Source organism: Haliotis cracherodii, unplaced genomic scaffold, assembly GCF_022045235.1.
Source record: "Haliotis cracherodii isolate W230 unplaced genomic scaffold, xgHalCrac1.p SCAF_1, whole genome shotgun sequence".
NCBI lineage: Eukaryota > Metazoa > Mollusca > Gastropoda > Lepetellida > Haliotidae > Haliotis > Haliotis cracherodii.
This window is the reverse complement of record NW_027266264.1, coordinates 11,587,251-11,593,548: the sequence shown is the minus strand read 5'-3', so window position 1 is coordinate 11,593,548 and position 6,298 is coordinate 11,587,251.

The following is a 6,298-nucleotide window of genomic DNA, read 5'->3' as shown; positions in this document are numbered from 1 at the left end:
CCATCATCTTCTGATGTGTAACTGGTTTTTTTCAATTACACTGAAGAGCTGTCATGAAACAGCGAAAGTACTATGTCTGAAACTGATATAAAGAAGATGATGGACTAACGTGGACTTTATTATTTTATTATATATTACATGTATATATATATATATATATATATATATATATATATATATATATATATATATATATATATATATATATATATATATTATTTTAACAAACTCTTCTCAGACCACATATATATCATAACAAACTCTCCACAGACCATATATATATATATATATTATTGCCTTACATGTATGGGATGCAAATATATACACTCTCCACGTGCTGCGATTCTGTTAACATACAACAACGTTGTAGAGGCGCAACTTCCCTGTAATGCCGTTTCAATGTCAGTTGTCAACGGAAACAATCGAGCCCTCATTCCAAGCGCTGCTTAATCCTAAAACGAGGCTTTAGTGATAGCACACGCTAGGTGTTACTACACATAATTTCTTACTGCTAGTTGTAACACTGGTGTCGTATGACAAAAAGTGTTCCCACTGTGATGTATTTAGGTCACATGTTAAGGTAATTCTTCAAGCCTTTGGTTTCCCTCAATGGTTTCCTTTTAGTCATGTCATGATAGTTATCTGTTATATTGTTTCCTCGCCTGTAGCCGTTGAAATATTTTAACCACGAAAAGAGAATTGCATTGTCCTTGATATTATTTTTTTAGTGTCAGAGCAGACTAATGTCTATATGTCTTGCTTCAACTGCATTATGATTTGATTATTGTGTAGGATGTAAAGATTCAATATCATTGGTATGTTTTTTTTACAAGTGTCGTTTTTTGGATCTAGTCGTGTTGGTGCTCTGATCATATATTTACATTCCTAAATCACATGTAGATAATGTTTAATGCAGTACGTTATTTCCACTAGGGACGTTTTTAACACATATCCCGTCATGACGTCAGGTTGAATCACATGACGTCTCTGACCGAGCACCCGGCTTCTGTAACTGGTGTCCAGATTTTACCACGAACCTATCAGGTACACTACCAGATCGCTCGCCTCACCATCGTTGTCAGTCCAGTATAATAATTGTTATCCTTTTTTGCGTATTAAGGTATGCGTTTCATCTAAAATACAGGTACGTGACGGTGACAAGTGTTGAATTACATGATAACTGAGTACCAGTTTTAATATTGGTTGTCAATCCAATGGAGATTACTGATTAATAGGTACCTGGTGTAGGGCATGCATAAACACTGACTAAATTGGGAGTCTTGTGGCCAGGCTCGGTGACATGACTGTTTATTTGTTTCTTGTTTAACGCCACAGTCAACAATTTTCCAGGTATATGGCGGCGGTCTGCAAATAATAGAATGACTAATAATGTGTCGTATCGGTTGATGTCATCTCACGGCAACTGGTGCTTGAACATGTGTCTCTGTTGTAAATTTTGTGATAATTTATTGTCTTATCGAACCGGTACAACATATCCATGCGTTTACATAACAAGCTAGATGGAACCTTATTTGTCCATTCAAATTAATGAAATACACATACCACATGAAGGATTCATAGAATAGCTGTTTACTATGAACACGTTGCCTTGAGCTTTGACAGGTCACTGAAAAGATGGTACATTGTGTATTCTAGGAATAATGGTGACGATTATGTCAAATGTCTTTTGTTACCTGTTCAGGGATTATTTATGAAAGCTATTATTGAATTTGTCACAAAATATTTGATATTATGTACAGAACCAATGTTATGGAGATTATGCATGATATGTATTTCTGAAATTATAATTAGTTATATTTTATAACAGTTTGCCTTGTAATTTAAATGTGCCGCGATCAGTGTTTTTATATTGTTAAGTTTTGCAAGCGATATTCAATGCCGCCATTGTCAAATTATAACTTGTCGATGTCCCCAGACAGGATTCGGTCAGTGGAACATCTTGTGCGGCCCACTTCCTCGCCTTACTTCTGTGATAACGTCAGTATGAGTGTCATATGTTTGGGCTTCCTGGACAAGCAAATTAAAGACTGATAACACGTTGACAATCTTATTTAGAAATTGTGTTCAATCCCACCTTTGAAATGCGATCTTGCCTCAGGCCTTGTCTCTTACGTTCCGTTCGATAAGAGATGTCCCAACTTGAAACTGTCTAATGGCCATAGAAATATCTACTTGAAGGATATTTCTGTTCCGCTTGTGCCTCGGAGCTTTTTTTCAGAGGTATCCATGGACAGGTTTTCTTACTTTTAAAAGCACGATTGGTTCACACCTTCACATTTCAGTTCTGAGTGAGTTAAAATGTAACGTCGCATCTGATGTGAGATCTGTATTTTGACCCTGGAGCAGATGATGTGTCCATGTTATCTGTTTCAATCTGATATTGTTTTTCTCATATGTCCTGAATGTGCTCATGAACTCTCGATTTTTAATAACTGGAATAAATCACACTGTGTATTCATTGTGTCCTTGACTATTTACTGAAAACTAAGTGACAAAACCCTCTCTGGATGCATAAGAAATCTCTGCCAAAAGGCAGAGTCGATTTACGATTCCGACTATATCATGAACCTGTGTTGGTGAATCACTATGAAATAGTGATTGCGCCAGGTGTTCGCGAAAAGGTAAGCGTAAACTATTCTGCCCCACCCGTGGCATCCGTCACAAACACACGCAAAGGCATGTCAATTGTTCCCCTAAAAAACAGGGGAAAGTATGGTAATTGCATCGGAAATCATTCTTGTCACTGGTGCGTCAAATTTGGATATGTCCTCCACATGTCTACCATAAAACGTTTTGAAAACCTTGCTGCGGCCTTGAATGTTGTAACCTTGATGAACAACTTCTCTGCAAGAGTGGTATGACGCCCTTTGACATCTTGGTGGAAGGAGCATGTTCGTTGGTACCTCAAACGTTGTGTGGGGCGATCGGGTAGCCTAGTGGTTAAACCGTTCGACCCGGGTTCGATTCCCGACATGGGTACAATGTGTGAAGCCCATTTCTGGTGTCCCCCGCCGTGATATTGCTGGAATATTGCTAAAAGCGGTGTAAAACCATACTCACTCACTCACTCAAACGTTGTGAAATGTAGACGTAAAAGTCAAGTTGACTATTTGAAAATTGAAGTCATCCGTCTTGTCATACAGTGGTGTGGAGAGTGTTTTGTCAATCTGAACGTTTATGCATAGATCTAAATATGAAACAGGTGAGGTGGTTGCACTGGTTTCCTTTGTTTCTAGTTCAGGTGGGTAAATTAGTGTAAGGGAATTGGCTATTTGATGGTTATTGAACGATATCAGATCATCCATATTGTTTGATTAAAGTTACGCTTTACAAACGAAGAATACAAACATTGTCTTCCTCGGTGAACCTCCGCCCTTCCTCGTCTACCCAAAGAAACAAGCTACCATCGAAGAACACATAAGATGTCAAAGAAAAGACGCATCTAACCAAAAAAAGAAAAAAAAGAAACAAAAGACAAAAATCAGACCCATAACCAACAATAAACAACAGAAAACAATTCCCCAAGAGAAACAACCCCAATCAAAAGCTGAATAGCACCCGTGCGAACAAAGTTCGCATTGAACAAGAGTTCATACTTTTTAAAAGAAATCCAGATAAACAACTCTATGAAGTATATAACTGAACAAAAGAATCTGATAATGATGATATGGATCACATGGCTTTATATATTGTTTATATATTTATATATAAGTCCTCTAGCTGTACACAGTGAGTCTAAAGACGGGTACATGCAGCATGCTGCCTTTACTATTGGTATTGGGCTTAAAAAAGTTATGTCTTAAAGTTTCCTTTCCTTTCAAAAAACTTTTTATCACTGAGCTCGCTTATATGGTTTTCAAGAGATTCATTCACACTTTTATAGCGATATGTGTGTATGTGTTTGTGTGTGTGTGTGTGTATGTGTGAGCATGTGAGTGTGCGTGTGCGCTCTTCCGGACTAATGCCGGCTTTATGGTGCTAGTCCACTGAGATACCATGCCACAGTTTAACATGGATACCCAACTCAGACACAGAATACTGCCTCCGAGTCGACAGTCCGAGCAGTGTAACACTAAGTACCATCTTCTAACGTCTCTCGGTTTGACGAGGCCGGCGATCGAACCTACGACCTTCTGCTCATGTGGGTACCCGTCATAAGACACCATGCCACTTCCTCCACCGACCATGTGGACCTCCTGAATGCAACACCCGGCACAACGTCCCTTCTACGCCGATACATGCAGCTCCATCTCTCTTTGAAGAAGGAAACAGGAATCGTCACTAAACCTAACTCTACACAAGGTTGGGCAAACCACTGATAATGTTATTGACACCACTGCAGCCGCTGATGTCGAAAGTTGCGGAAAAATAATGCAAACGTAGTCCTTCTTGCTCGGGTTCCGACAATTCTAAACGGTTACGGTACAGTCTTTGCAGACATGAAATGGGACATGCACCAGGAATATGTGTGAGTGTCCTGTTTTAAGTGAGTGAGCGAGTGAGTCCGGTTTTCTGTCGCTTTTAGCTATATTTTAGCATCATAACGGCGGGGGGACACCAGGAACAGGCTTCACAAACTGTACCCTTGTGGTGAATCGAACCCGTTCCATCGGCGTAACGAGCGAACGCTTTGACCACGAGGCTACCCAGCTAACACATTTCGTTTTCACAACGTTGTCGGAAGGTAATAACAACGTTGCATATTTACGTTGTAAAAACGTTGTGCATCAGACATCACACAACAAACATGATTCAGCATTAAGACTTTTATCCTCAGTTAAAAATACTGAAAACACCAGACCGTAATTCCTCTGCCTTTGTTAACGTTAGTATAACGTTATTTCACAACGTAATTACAACGTTGCTCAAATACTCTGTGAGAACGTTGTGCATCGGACATCTAACAACGTTAGATGTAAACATGCGTAACGCATAGGAAACAACTTATAACATCTATATAATAAAGCTGTATAATAAAGCTGACATAAGTAAAATAAACTCCACATCATGTGTTAATAGCTGTTTACAGGTAGTGTCACATTTGGGCGAGCATTTTTTGCGCAGGTGTGAGAGAAACCGTTATGGTCGAAAGGGAACAACTCTGGAGAGAACTCGCGATCGACCTAGCAGTGATTAAAACTACTTAACAATTTCACTATGCCATTGAAACTAGTATTGCCTTAAGATTTGCGTGAAAGCTGCTGTGCATCTCTTAAAATTGCTTATTTATGTAATTGTTTTTGATCCATAAATTGTTTTCATTCTCGTGCAATTTGTCAGAGTGCATGAAACAAAATGGCGTGCTAAATGGCGGAGTGTTATATCAGCGCTGTGTTGTTGTTCTCAGTCACATAATTACATTATCTGATCATATCACTACATTGTACATGTATTAATTAACAAGGTGTGGATTAATAATCTGTTTATAATAATGAGTTTATTTAGGTCATAATATAACTCCGCACACTTGCATGGGCACGATAATCGCATGTGTAATGTATAAAACTCATATAAATCATATAAATCGCTCCCGGCTTGAGTCTTCTATGTGTGTGAATGCACGACGTGACCCTTTTCCCCACTGTGTGCTGTAAACGCTAGAATTCTTGTTTTGTTGACCTATTTGTCAGTATATATGCTATTATCTCCCTCGTCTACGGACGGCTATAAAATGTACAAGTAACAGGATATCCATAATGTTAAAATAACTTGATATTATCCATGCCACGAGGTGCATTGACATACCAAATATTTAAATTATTCCTGCTTCGGAAACTGTTTCCTCCTTTGAAAAATCGCAAAACCAACGCCTCTTACATAGTGAAAATCTTGCGCCGTATCTTTAGTGAGATATCGTGTTACGGTGTTGCTTTTTTGCGGGGTCTGCTTTTTGTCACTCGCATGTGTTCCGCTTTACTATCCTTGCATAACATGCTCTGATGGCAAGCTGGCATGGGCATTCGTCACCACTCGCCCCTTTCCGTAACCTGAAAGAAGAGGCTTGTTCCGGAATAACACGAGTTGGTCACGAATGCTGGCATGGGAAGAGAGGAAGAGAATGTCGATAGGCACATATGACATTCGGGTGCTTCCGTAATCGGCGGAAATGGCAATGCGTTTTTTTTCGTTTTTCTTACGTTTTTTACGTCACAAAGCTTTTGTTACATAAAGAATGCTTTTATACCTAAAACCATTATTGCGTTTACGTTCGTATAATCCTTTGATCAATCATTTTCCAAGCAGCAGACCACGTGACAAGTATGCAAAAATGTGTTTA